Source organism: Dermacentor variabilis, chromosome 6 (genome assembly GCF_050947875.1).
Source record: "Dermacentor variabilis isolate Ectoservices chromosome 6, ASM5094787v1, whole genome shotgun sequence".
NCBI lineage: Eukaryota > Metazoa > Arthropoda > Arachnida > Ixodida > Ixodidae > Dermacentor > Dermacentor variabilis.
In genome coordinates this window covers 99,867,070-99,881,961 of record NC_134573.1, presented here as the reverse complement: position 1 = coordinate 99,881,961, position 14,892 = coordinate 99,867,070, and positions in this window count along the sequence as shown.

Below are 14,892 nucleotides of genomic sequence, written 5' to 3'. Positions count from 1 at the left end.
ATCCGCAAATTGTGGTGAACTTGAAATTACTTTTGCGTTTATTGTTTTGGTTGAATGCATATAATTTATTTTTTTGAAATTTTGTTGATGTAAGGTACATTAACCGTAAGTTGCCTTTATTCTGTTTTTACTAAACGGTTTCTGCGCTCCACTATCCCATGTGACTGTCAAGACAGCTGTGTGGCAGTGTTGTTAGTGTGCAATCAATATAATCTGCTTCTTTTTCCATGTTTGTTGTTCCGAGCATATGTAGTTGTTGATGTTTTTTTCGGAGCACCGATCTTCACTCGATCGAAAGTCTCATTTAAATTTCTGTGTAAGCTATCACTGTTCATGTGGCATTCTACTTTGGCATTCTACACTGCAATATATGTCGACGAGCACTTGACGCCATCAAACAAGAAACTTTGCTATGGCACTAGAGCAAAAAAAAAAAAAACGCAGAAAGGACGGCTTTACCTGTGGACAGAAAACTGCGTAATTTAAGCTAGGAAAAATGCGTACAACAGGGCCTTTTGAATTGTTTCCGAGGGTGACTTGCATATCTTTCATCACAATCGAACAATTATTTCTCTCCACAAGACTTAACTCATGAAATAGGTTCACGTGAACTCCCTTCTGCTTTTCATGTTAATGCCCGAAGCTTAAGAAAGCATTTTGATTATTTTAATCTATTACTACGTAGCATTGATCATCTTTTTAAACTCACTTGCGTAACCGAAACTTGGCTTTCAGCTGGGGACGAAACTTTGTATTCTTTTCCACAATACGTGCCAGAATACTGTCACCGCGCTGATAGCCCACATGGTGGTGTGGCTGTGTTCATATCACCACCTTTATGTTGCAAAAGATGTGCCGATCTAAGTATCAATGTTCCGAAATGTGAATCCGTATGGCTCGAAATAGAAAACTTCTTTCTTCACATTACAGGGGAAAAAAAACGATCATTGGCATGGTTTATACCGCTCATCGTCTTCATCATTTAAAGAATTTTGTGCTGGATTGTCAGCAGCGTTAGAAAAAATTTACGAGAGAAGAAGAATGCGCGTATTTTAGGTGATCTTAACATTAACTTATTAGACAATAACTATATTGGTCATGTTGGCTTCACCGGCTGCTTTGTTGGTTTCGGCTGCGAAGCATTAATGCCCCAACGTGATATACGCCCACATACAGGAATTCTGCAAGTACATGTTACCGATCATTACCCAATATTTCTTTATTTTGATTTACCCAACAGTTCTCCCAAAAAAACATTATACAGGACGAACTTTAACCTGTCCGATTACGTTGAGAAAATAGGCGTACCGACTTTTCTAACATTCCATCTTTTTCTGATCCGGAACTAGCGTTATGCAAATTTTCCTTTACGATTGCAAACACGGTTGAAGCTTGCACGAAATATGAATTTTCTATCAAGAAATATCTTGCACAACGTTGTCCGTGGGTATCTACATTTCTCAGGTTCACTGCGCAAGAAAGATAATCTGTATCGAAAAACGAAAAGGCAACCGTCTAACACACGACTTAAAGTACGTACGTTACGATACCATTACTGCGCAGTTAGACAATGCTCTGAAGCAAGCAAAAAAAAATATTATTTTGAGCGTAAAATTGACGCATGTACAAACGTCAAACAGAAATGGAATGTCATTGATAAGTTCCTAAATAGAAACAACAAGACAGCTATCGTCAAGGCTATCACTATCGAAAACAGGGTCTTACAAAACCCCGAAGAAATGAGTAATGTGTTTTTAAAGTTTTTTTTTTCTTCCTCGGAAATCAACTTGAGTCCTGCATGTGCCACAGCTAGAAAGGCAGCCGCAATCTTGCTTTCTGCGGCCTTGTACAGCTCAAGAAGTGTTAACTATCATTAGCCATTTAAAAAATACAGGCGCTGGCCTAGACAACATAGACTGAATACATATTAAATCGGTCAAATATATTGTAGCTGTAGCTATCTATACCATATAACCAACCTCATTTTTACCACAGGAATATTTCCCAACCAATTAAATATACCTAAAGTAATTACTACAGTAAAAAAGGGAGACCCCTCGCTGGTAGATAATTATAAACCGATTTCTGTACATCCGCTTCTCAGCAACATAGTTGAAAAATTAATTGAGATTCTCATTTCTGGCTATTACGCTAAATTTAATATGCTGTCTTCGTCACACTTCGGTTTTCGCACGGGTCTTTCGACAGAACACGCAGTTACTAGCTTCATTGACTGGATTATAACACAGTTAGACACTGTATTAATAGCAGGTTCAGTCTTCATCGATATTAAAAGTGCCTTTGACAATATTCACCATCAAATTTTGTTTTTTAGTTATGGCATTACTGTTATGTAGTTACTGTAGTTATGGCATTACTGGGCCACTTTTGGTACTTCTTAAGAATTATCTTTCTAACAGATATCAAAGTGTTCATTATGGCGTCTTTTCCCAGCAGAGGCTCATCACCAAAGGAGTGCCACAGGGATCAGTTCTCGGTCCGCTCTTATTCTTGACATTTATTAATGATCTTCCCAGCTATTTATATAATTCCAAGTGTTTTCTTTACGCCCGTGATACGACGGTTGTAACATCTGCCATAGACCCAATTCAACTTTTAGATAAAATAAACTACAATATACGCCAGCTGGAAAATTGTGTTGTAAAAATTATGTAAGTATAAACCCTGATAAGTCTCTGTTTATAGCTTTCTGTCCTCCTCAAAGATCTATGAGAGCTAATTTACACATACTTTTAAGCAACGTTGAAATTGAGCAAATAGGTTGTGCTAAGTTGAGTCACTGTAGATTCCAATCTAAAATTTGACGCTCACATTGATTCAGTTGTTAAGAAAATTGGTACGGCATAAGATCATTAATTAACATTTGTTCAGCTTTTAGCATTAATACGTTCATCTCACTTTACCACGCCCTCATCCAAACACACATTAAATATTGCATTACTGCCTGGACAAATACTTACTATACTTATATGTCTCTCTTGGTTAGTATCCAAAAACGGGCATTGAAAATTGTAACAATTACATCCCCTCCTTCGTCGTCTAAGCCCCTATTTCTAAAATTGGGTGTGCATCCTGTTTCCACATAGGAAGCTAGTCTGATGGCTCTTTTGTATAAAGCCTTCGACCGTCAAGTTTCTATCGATGCTTTTACAATTCACCGATTCACTAATAAAAATCCAACACGGTTGGCTTTGTCACATAACTTTCTCCTATCAAAAGTCGCTAAAAATTACGGTAAACCAACTGCCTGTTTCAGTGCTATTTCCATATGGAACAGTCTAAAACCTGATTTAAAGATGTTGCTGTTGAGCCAGTTTCGATCGTCTTCGAAAAAGTATTTGCTTTCGTCACTTTAATTAGTCTAATAATTAGTTTTGTGTTGTCTCTACTGATGTTGCTCTATTCTTTTGATTCATTTATTATATTTTTGTCAATTCATTCCTGTGCTTATTCAAATAACTTCATACAATTCTGGTAGTAGTCCCTCCCACAGTTCTTACTTTTGGGCCTCCTCCTGAATATGTATTACCACGTATGTATTGTATTTTGCATTTGTGGTAATAAACTTGAAACTTGAAGATGAAAACCTTGGAAGAAGTGATTCGTAGCTGTCATGGAATGTGAGGTTGAAGTTAATGTATGCTTCACTTGGATGCAAAGAAGAACCAATGACACTAAATTTGAGACAAAAAACAAGGCTAAAACAAGGTTCATTTTTGTTGAATAGCGAACTATCACATTCAAAATTCACATTCACATTCAAAGCCAGTGCAGCTTAAGGCTGTTAATAGTCAATGTTGTATTATTTTTCTATTATAAATTAAGTAGTATGTGCTACCCGCATCAGCTGATCAATCTTTTTTGAACTTCAGAGGTGGCTAGGAACGACGCAGCGTGAGCCAATATGCTGTCATATAAACTATCGAAACAGCGGCGCACCGGCCGACAAAACTGCTGCTTGAGCGTTATCTGCGCCTCAAATATAAATGAAGCAATAAAACGACAGGCACCGACCAAAAGAAATACTAAAAAGGAATAAATCTATTAGACATTTCGGCTTCGCTATATACGGAAGCCTTGTTCACAATGAGGTGAAGGAAACTTCATGGAAGCTTGTGCATTCTGCAGCACGTGACGTAAGCAGCGCGTGTACGACGGGGAGAGGGTTCCCTCTCTTCGATTGAGCGTGTGAAGTGTTTTCTGTATCGCCAGCGATTCCAGATGCAGCCGCGATTTCAGGTTTTTTTCTTGGACGATAATTCTTGAGCTTTCCCAGTCAATCTTGTATCCGAGTATTGTATCCGTGTGCTCTGCAAGGGCATTCAAAACTGTTGGTTTCTTTTTGACATCGTTCTGATGTTGCCTGTCTGTTTAAAGTTGCCCGATTCACCAATGTATGCGTAGTCGCAATCTACGAACGGTATCTTGTAGACTATGCCAGGAAACGAACCTCTCGGAAGCCTGTCGTTAGCGCCCACGAGCGCGTGCACACAGGCACATATGCCACCTCAACGTCATAACTGCGCAGAACGCGAGACAAGGTTTTTTTCGCTTACCCGGGAACGTAGGGTATGGCTGTTCGTTTTCTTGGTCGGGGATTAGCCGGCCAGCCGGAATTGCACAGGCAGCGTTCCACAGCGCTCAAAATCGAAGTAGGATAGCTGCTTGCCGAGACATCGCCTCCCACACGGTCCAAGTCGGTGAAACGACCTTCTGCTTTGGAGCAAATGCGATTCGCCCGGTTGAACACGGAGACAACACACGACCTTCTGCGAGCGTCAGGGTGAACGGACTAAAAGTTTAGGTAGCGGCCAGTGTGGGTGTCCTTTCAGCATACGCTAAACGAATGCGATCCATTGCATCTGTTGACAAGCACGTCCAAAAATGGGAGTCCGCTGTCAACTTCCGTCTCAACTGTGAATTGGGTGGCATTTTCCCGACTGTTCAAATGCGCAGTGAAAGAAGCCAAAGCGCTGCGTCGAATCACGCAAAAACAGTCGTCCACATAGCGTAGAAGAACTCTTGGCCTAGGACTGAAGGACGCGAGAGCACGACTTCCCAGCCATTCCATTGTACGATTGGCAGCAGTAACAGAGACGGAGGCATCCATTGGCCGTACCGTGGACTTGCCTGTAGAAGACCTTGTGGAATCAGAAGTACGTGTTTCCAAGGCAAAAGCACAGGAGCCTCTTGAGATCGGGAACGTCAATGGGTGACCTGTCTGGCAAAGTCCTGTCGAATTCTAGAGCAGAAGCGCATGCTTCCACAGCTATGTCAGTCGGAATTGAGGTAAACAGCGACACCACATAGAAAGAAACCATCACCTCGTCGTCATATAGAGTCACGCCACGAACTTTTTCAATAAAGTCGCAGGAGTTGCTCACATGCGTAGAACTCTTCCTGATGAGTGGAGACAGTACCTGGTGCAAGTATCCTTACAATTCGTAGAGGGTGGAGCGGGTGTAGTCGACGATTGGTCGCAGGGGGACATTCGGCTTGTGAACTTTCGGCAAGCCATAAAGAGCAGGTGCAGCCCCGTTATGACATAGGAGCTTCTAATACAGAGACTTGTGCTCGGGAGCTACGAAGCGCGATACGTCCTCCAGGAGAGCCTGAAAGTCCCTCTGTACCTTCACGGTGGGGTACCGAGTGAGCCGGACGTAAGTGCCCCGGTCGTCAAGCAGGGCCAGTATCTTGCTTTTGTAGACATCCGTATCAATTAGTACCGTTGCATTCCCTTTGTCAGTGGGAAGAATCACGATTCCAGTGTTCGCCTGAAGTCGGTTGACAGCCTTCTGTTCCTCAGCAGAAAGAGGGGAAACCAACTTCCGCCGGTGCAGTCCAGAAAGGACATCAATAGCGCGGGTGCGAGCCTCGTCACGGCGGGACGGGTCAACTTGGTAAACCGCGCACTCCACCGCACACACAACCTTTATGACGTCGGGGCAGGTGCAACATAGACATTCAGACCTAGCTCCAGGACGGAGACCTCGGTAGGGTCGATAGTGTGCGATGAAAGGTTGTACACCGTAGTTCTTCTGCTGCGCGGCCGCTATGGGCTGGCACTTTCCGAAAGTCTGTCAAACTTGACACTATGCATCAGTTCGGACTGGCAGGCGCGTACATTGCCTTGGAAGTTGGCATGTAACTGGATGCTTGCAAAATGATCCGGGCAGAGGTCCTCCAGGCGGGGCCATGCGAAAAACGCCTCGTTTTCAAGTTTTCTGATAGCATCACGGCAGTCCAGCATTCTTGCCTCTAGAAACAGCCTCTCTGTCCTTGCGACGGCACTACAGCCGAACTTGGAAGGCACTGGCCTGTTAAGGTGCAATGAGAGCGGGTCGAGGCCCCGTGATTTGCAGGCGCCGTTGAACTCCAGGTGTTCGAGAAGCGCAGCAATGCGGGTTGTGAGGGAAGCATAACGGCGAATTCCGGTGATTACAGATTATCCATACGCCCAGTGAAGGTTGATGAAGTGACGGAAGTCTGTCTGGTTGCAATGAAACATGAAGCAATAAAACGACAGACACCGACCAAAAGAAATGATAAATCTACAGTCTACAGTCTACGTAGTCTACAAGATACCCTGCGCAGATTGCGACTACGCATACATCGGTGAATCGGGCAACTTTAGACAGAGGCTGAGGCATCATCAGAACGATGTCGAAAAGAAACGAACAGTTTAGAACGCCCTGGCCGAGCACACGGATGCAACTGGCCACAAGATTGACTGGGAAAACTCAAGAATTATCGGCCAAGAAAGAAACCTGAAATCGCGGCTGTATCTGGAGTCATTGGAGATACAAAAAACACGTCAGACACTCAATCGAAGTGAGGGAACCCTCCCCCCGTCGTACACGTGCTGTAGTATACATAAGCTTCCATGAACTTTCTTTCACCCCATTGTGAACAAGGCTTCAGTAGCGAAGAACGAAACGTCTTAAAGAATTATTCATTTTTAGCGTTTCTTTTCGTCAGTGTCTGTCGTTTTATTGTTTCGTGTTTCATCCCAACCAGACGGGCTTCCGTCGAATCATCGACTTCAAATGTAAATGTAATGCATTTTATGCCCTAACAATGCATTATATATTGCATATATATTTTTATATATGCATTTATTTATATTTTTATATATGCATTTATTTATATATGCATTTTATATATTTTATATCATAACCTAACCTTAACTACACAGAATTCTGTGTTTTCTGGCATATATGAAAATAAGCTATGCATGCATTTATTGGTGGGGAACTGCTAGCTTTTAAATATAGTTATAGATATAAGTCTGAACTCTAGCTTGCCACATTGCAATGTTTAAATGCTGTCAGCATCAGGAAAGGGAGATTTATGTTGTGCTATTTGTCAGTAAGGAAAATAATTTTTCCCTTTCGAAGTTTGCAATATCTAATGTGAACTGGACATTAAAACAATGATCATAAGTTTGTTTGTCATTGTTTGTGCTGATGGGAGAGGAATTAGTTTTTTTAGGAGTGTACCACAAAATTTTTGTCTCTTTTTTATACCAAGAATGGATAGCTGTCAACTCAGTAATTATGCTATTTTGGGAGAACTTCTTGCTGGGCAAGTTCATGCACGGCGGTGTTAAGAAGAGTTGCGCGTATAAAAGGATGAATACAGAAAGAAAATGAGGTAGACGGAAAGAGTGCAAACTATAAATGGTTTTATTCGTTTCGAAGCTGCATGCATAGGCAGTGTCCCACACTTGACAAAAGAAAGACATAGAACAGAGCCAAGTTGAAAATTTTAATGTGGCCGTTGCCTTTCTTGCGCTTTTGTAGTCACGTGTAAAATAAGAATTCAACCTTCCAGGGTCGTAAACACGGTAAGCAGAGCTAACTGTAGCATCTGCGAAGCTGAAACAAGCCTGGGCATTGAATGTCTACACTGCAACTACAGCAGTGCTTCGCAAGGTGGCTACTAGCCGTAAGTGGAGGGAGCATTAGCTGAGCTACCAGCTGGCTCGTAGATGTCTAGGTCTAGAGTACAGCTTACAAAAGATGGCTACTAGCTGTGGCCTCAGCTAGATCAAGCTGGAAGGTAGATGTCTACCAGCTAGCTGCGTGCTTCCTGGTTAGCTGCCAGTCAACGTCCAATCTTTCGGTATTCCTAGTGGCCGCGAAAACATCTGAAAAAAATGAATGCACGCGCTTTGCTGCCACAAAAGGTCAAATCGTCACAGGCACGCCCGAAATAGCTCTGAAGGCCTGTCAGTACAATTTTTAGGCGTATCGTAGCTCGTACTTCGACAGGAGATGGCGGGTGCCTGCGTCCCGAGACAGTTGCTCCTTTACACTCTTGGTATGCTTCACCGCAACACGTTGCATATGCTCGACCACGTAACACTTGTAATTGCGGCGAAGCTGACTTTCGGGAATCGGCATTATGCAGCGTGGCATGCCTTCTGCGCTTCCAAGTCATCAGCCGGGATTACAAAGTTGGGTTCAGCTCCATTGCTGACAGCGGCCAATTATTTCAATGAAAATAACGGCACCGAACAGCGAGAAGCTTGGCATCGAATGTATGAAGACGCTAGGCCTAGTGTTCCCGCGGCAGTGTCTGCCAGCGAATCGTCGTGCGAGAGCGCCGGTTCGAGGCTATGATCAAAATGACAGTGCCTTCGATTGATGCTGTTTCGGACCTGCAGTCACGACGAAAAAGTCAGGCAAATCAGACGGCAAGAAGTTTTGCGAACGAAATTCCAGACGTTCTTAAACATTGACTCTGTGGGGTACATGGCGGTTCCGCGAAGGCGACTGAATTATCGGGCAGGTCCAAAAAAGCGGTCGTTGACTGTAACTACACACCAAAGGCATTCGTTACGGCACGCGTTTATAATCATGCCAACGGTACTAGAGTAAAACCAGAAGCCACAGTGGCAACAAAATAATGAAGCCCTGAACGTGTGGGAAACACCGTTAAAAAACTCAGTGCCCTTCCACTCTGTGAAGAAAGATGACCAGCGAAGTTGTGTATGTGGGCCCCTTAATGGCGAACTGCAACTCCGCCGCGGGTCGGCCTGACATTGCAGTATCTTCCGGATCGGCCCACGTATGGGGAGTACTTAACGCCTGCTTCACCTCCGCCGCTGGTCAGCCCGGGATTTCACTACCTTCGGCATTGGCCCACGTATAGGGAGTGCTTAACGCCTGCTTCACCTCCGCTGCTGGTCAGCCCGGGATTTCACTGTATTCGGCATTGGCCCACGTATAGGGAGTGCTTAATGCCTGCTTCACCTCCGCTGCTGGTCAGCCCGGGATTTCACTGTATTCGGCATTGGCCCACGTATGGGGAGTGCTTAACGCCTGCTTCACCTCCGCCGCTGGTCAGCCCGGGATTTCACTACCTTCGGCATTGGCCCACGTATAGGGAGTGCTTAACGCCTGCTTCACCTCCGCCGCTGGTCAGCCCGGGATTTCACTACCTTCGGCATTGGCCCACGTATAGGGAGTGCTTGACGCGTGCTTCACCTCCGCTGCTGGTCAGCCCGGGATTTCACTGTATTCGGCATTGGCCCACGTATGGGGAGTGCTTAACGCCTGCTTCACCTCCGCCGCTGGTCAGCCCGGGATTTCACTGTATTCGGCATTGGCCCACGTATAGGGAGTGCTTAACGCCTGCTTCACCTCCGCCGCTGGTCAGCCCGGGATTTCACTACCTTCGGCATTGGCCCACGTATAGGGAGTGCTTAACGCCTGCTTCACCTCCGCTGCTGGTCAGCCCGGGATTTCACTGTATTCGGCATTGGCCCACGTATAGGGAGTGCTTAACGCCTGCTTCACCTCCGCTGCTGGTCAGCCCGGGATTTCACTGTATTCGGCATTGGCCCACGTATGGGGAGTGCTTAACGCCTGCTTCACCTCCGCCGCTGGTCAGCCCGGGATTTCACTACCTTCGGCATTGGCCCACGTATAGGGAGTGCTTAACGCCTGCTTCACCTCCGCTGCTGGTCAGCCCGGGATTTCACTGTATTCGGCATTGGCCCACGTATAGGGAGTGCTTAACGCCTGCTTCACCTCCGCTGCTGGTCAGCCCGGGATTTCACTGTATTCGGCATTGGCCCACGTATGGGGAGTGCTTAACGCCTGCTTCACCTCCGCCGCTGGTCAGCCCGGGATTTCACTACCTTCGGCATTGGCCCACGTATAGGGAGTGCTTAACGCCTGCTTCACCTCCGCCGCTGGTCAGCCCGGGATTTCACTACCTTCGGCATTGGCCCACGTATAGGGAGTGCTTAACGCCTGCTTCACCTCCGCTGCTGGTCAGCCCGGGATTTCACTGTATTCGGCATTGGCCCACGTATAGGGAGTGCTTAACGCCTGCTTCACCTCCGCTGCTGGTCAGCCCGGGATTTCACTGTATTCGGCATTGGCCCACGTATGGGGAGTGCTTAACGCCTGCTTCACCTCCGCCGCTGGTCAGCCCGGGATTTCACTACCTTCGGCATTGGCCCACGTATAGGGAGTGCTTAACGCCTGCTTCACCTCCGCCGCTGGTCAGCCCGGGATTTCACTACCTTCGGCATTGGCCCACGTATAGGGAGTGCTTAACGCCTGCTTCACCTCCGCTGCTGGTCAGCCCGGGATTTCACTGTATTCGGCATTGGCCCACGTATAGGGAGTGCTTAACGCCTGCTTCACCTCCGCTGCTGGTCAGCCCGGGATTTCACTGTATTCGGCATTGGCCCACGTATGGGGAGTGCTTAGCGCCTGCTTCACCTCCGCCGCTGGTCAGCCCGGGATTTCACTACCTTCGGCATTGGCCCACGTATAGGGAGTGCTTGACGCGTGCTTCACCTCCGCTGCTGGTCAGCCCGGGATTTCACTGTATTCGGCATTGGCCCACGTATGGGGAGTGCTTAACGCCTGCTTCACCTCCGCCGCTGGTCAGCCCGGGATTTCACTACCTTCGGCATTGGCCCACGTATAGGGAGTGCTTGACGCGTGCTTCACCTCCGCTGCTGGTCAGCCCGGGATTTCACTGTATTCGGCATTGGCCCACGTATGGGGAGTGCTTAACGCCTGCTTCACCTCCGCCGCTGGTCAGCCCGGGATTTCACTACCTTCGGCATTGGCCCACGTATGGGGAGTGCTTAACGCCTGCTTCACCTCCGCCGCTGGTCAGCCCGGGATTTCACTACCTTCGGCATTGGCCCACGTATGGGGAGTGCTTAACGCCTGCTTCACCTCCGCCGCTGGTCAGCCCGGGATTTCACTACCTTCGGCATTGGCCCACGTATGGGGAGTGCTTAACGCCTGCTTCACCTCCGCCGCTGGTCAGCCCGGGATTTCACTACCTTCGGCATTGGCCCACGTATGGGGAGTGCTTAACGCCTGCTTCACCTCCGCCGCTGGTCAGCCCGGGATTTCACTACCTTCGGCATTGGCCCACGTATGGGGAGTGCTTGACGCCTGCTTCACCTCCGCCGCTGGTCAGCCCGGGATTTCACTACCTTCGGCATTGGCCCACGTATGGGGAGTGCTTGACGCCTGCTTCACCTCCGCCGCTGGTCAGCCCGGGATTTCACTACCTTCGGCATTGGCCCACGTATGGGGAGTGCTTAACGCCTGCTTCACCTCCGCCGCTGGTCAGCCCGGGATTTCACTACCTTCGGCATTGGCCCACGTATGGGGAGTGCTTAACGCCTGCTTCACCTCCGCCGCTGGTCAGCCCGGGATTTCACTACCTTCGGCATTGGTCCACGTATGGGGAGTGCTTGACGCCTGCTTCACCTCCGCCGCTGGTCAGCCCGGGATTTCACTACCTTCGGCATTGGCCCACGTATGGGGAGTGCTTAACGCCTGCTTCACCTCCGCCGCTGGTCAGCCCGGGATTTCACTACCTTCGGCATTGGCCCACGTATGGGGAGTGCTTGACGCCTGCTTCACCTCCGCCGCTGGTCAGCCCGGGATTTCACTACCTTCGGCATTGGCCCACGTATGGGGAGTGCTTAACGCCTGCTTCACCTCCGCCGCTGGTCAGCCCGGGATTTCACTACCTTCGGCATTGGCCCACGTATGGGGAGTGCTTGACGCGTGCTTCCCCTCCGCCGCTGGTCAGCCCGGGATTTCACTACCTTCGGCATTGGCCCACGTATGGGGAGTGCTTAACGCCTGCTTCACCTCCGCCGCTGGTCAGCCCGGGATTTCACTACCTTCGGCATTGGCCCACGTATGGGGAGTGCTTGACGCCTGCTTCACCTCCGCCGCTGGTCAGCCCGGGATTTCACTACCTTCGGCATTGGCCCACGTATGGGGAGTGCTTAACGCCTGCTTCACCTCCGCCGCTGGTCAGCCCGGGATTTCACTACCTTCGGCATTGGCCCACGTATGGGGAGTGCTTAACGCCTGCTTCACCTCCGCCGCTGGTCAGCCCGGGATTTCACTACCTTCGGCATTGGTCCACGTATGGGGAGTGCTTGACGCCTGCTTCACCTCCGCCGCTGGTCAGCCCGGGATTTCACTACCTTCGGCATTGGCCCACGTATGGGGAGTGCTTAACGCCTGCTTCACCTCCGCCGCTGGTCAGCCCGGGATTTCACTACCTTCGGCATTGGCCCACGTATGGGGAGTGCTTGACGCCTGCTTCACCTCCGCCGCTGGTCAGCCCGGGATTTCACTACCTTCGGCATTGGCCCACGTATGGGGAGTGCTTAACGCCTGCTTCACCTCCGCCGCTGGTCAGCCCGGGATTTCACTACCTTCGGCATTGGCCCACGTATGGGGAGTGCTTGACGCGTGCTTCCCCTCCGCCACGGATCGGGCCGGCATTGCGCTATCTTCGGGATCGGTCCAAGTACGGGGAGTGCTTAACTTCACGTCCGCCGCGGGTCGGCCCGGAATTGCATTATGGCTGGGATTGGCCCACATGAGGGGAGTGCTTAACGCCTGCTTCACCTCCGCCGCGACCTGTCGCGGTTGCTCAGTGGCCATGGTGCTGGGCTGCTGAGCACGAGGTCGCGGGATCGAATCCCGGCCACGGCGGCCGCATGTCGGTCGGGGCGAAATGCGAAAACTCCCGTGTACTTAGATTAAGGTGCACGTTAAAGAACCCCAGGTGGTCAAAATTTCCGGAGTCCTCCATAACGGCGTGCCTCATAATCAGAAAGTGGTTTTGGCACGTTAAACCCTATATTTAATTTTCTTAAATTTAACCTCCGCCGCGGGTCGGCCCGGGATTGCACTATCTTCGGGATCGGCCCACGTACAGGGAGTTTTTTGCTTACCACGCCAACGACACGAAAATTTCCTTGGATGGCAGAGGTATATACCTTCGCTGTAAAATCGATGTAAGCGAAGCTTTCTGTGCTGGTTGTTTTGATTAACGATAGTTAGCGTTGATGTTGACGGTGGCACCCTACTTTCTTCAACGTTTAGTACAAGACGAGAGTGGTGAGTTGATGTTAAACTTTACCTTGCGTGCACCACTGCCGTGATTGTCTGTGTAGTATACAGAACACACAGGGAGAGGTGTTTGCTTGAGGTGTTATTGTGCATCATATTTCATAACCTCTGGGAGAGTTGAGCATTGTCATTGCCTCACATGGCACATCGAATCGTGGAATAAGTATTAAACTTGAACGGGGGTTATAGGGCTGTACATGCCAAAACCGCAACTGAATTATGAGGCACGCCGTAGAGGCGGACTCCGGATTAATTTTGGCATCGTGATGTTCTTTATAACGTGTCACAAAATCTAAGTTCGCCCCCGTCGAAATGCGGCTGCCGCGATTGGGATCAAATGCACGACTTCTAGCAATGCCATAGCCGCAGCTACCGTGGCGGGCACAGAACTGTTGAGTTGACGGTCGCCCGCTTCTGTAGTGTCGCCTGGACCATGCGGTGCGCTTTAATTAATGCGGCTCTGCTTCTGCACGCCCTGCGTAATTTGTCCGCTTGACATATTTGCAAGGTGTTTATTTCTCAGAAATACCAGGAACGTACTGTACCGCACCTAGGACTTAAGCCTATTCAGTTTCCCCGCAACCGCTGTCCTATAGTGGTGGGGTTTCCTTTCCTTCTTCCCCCCCCCCGGGTCCCTTGTGTGGGAACTGCTTCTTCTACTCCCTCCTCTCTACATATACGCCTCCTCTGGACTCGCACGTTAGTAGAAATGGAAGCGCTGTAGTTTCTGCAATGCTTTCGAGGAGCACGAGAAGAAAGGGGGTTAACCGAGGGGCCCGATTTTTATTAATCAATAAGAAGCCAACAAACAGAGACACCTTGTGTTGTCCTTGGTGTCTTTGTTTCTTGGCTTCTTAAGATGTTTTTGAGGGGAGTCGCTGATAATTACAGGTGTCAAGAGGCGAATGTGGCGACGCCCAGGGACCTCCAGAGGGTGCACATTCGACGCATTGGGGTCCAAACGAGTTTCTCGCGTCGCCTTTTCTCTCCGACTCGCTCCTGTCATGTCTACACACGCTCTGAACTGCCCCCTATGCGGTGTGCCAGACAGCAGCAGCCACAGCAACAGCAGCAGTAGAAAAGTCGAGGGAAGAGGCAAAGAAAGCTTCGTTTTAAAAGGTTCTAGTTCGCTCGCAGCGCCATCAGTCTACTTTTTTTTTTTAGCTTCAGCTAGGTAGCGCCGCGCCGCTCGGCCCACTCCAACTATATTCTGGTACACTCTAAATCAGCTCTAAATACAGCCCTGGCCGTACCGACAGCAGCGACGACAGCCGGGAGTGGCAGCGCGCGCCGGCCCCTTGCCAGGGGCACCGAAAGGTCCAGTCATGAGGTAGGGCCTCTCCTCAGTTTCCTTCCTCCATGGGTCCAGTGTTACAAGCGCGAAAATGAAGAGGAACTGTGCGGGAGGCGCGTTTAATCGTGTGCGGAATGTCAACAGTTGCACTCT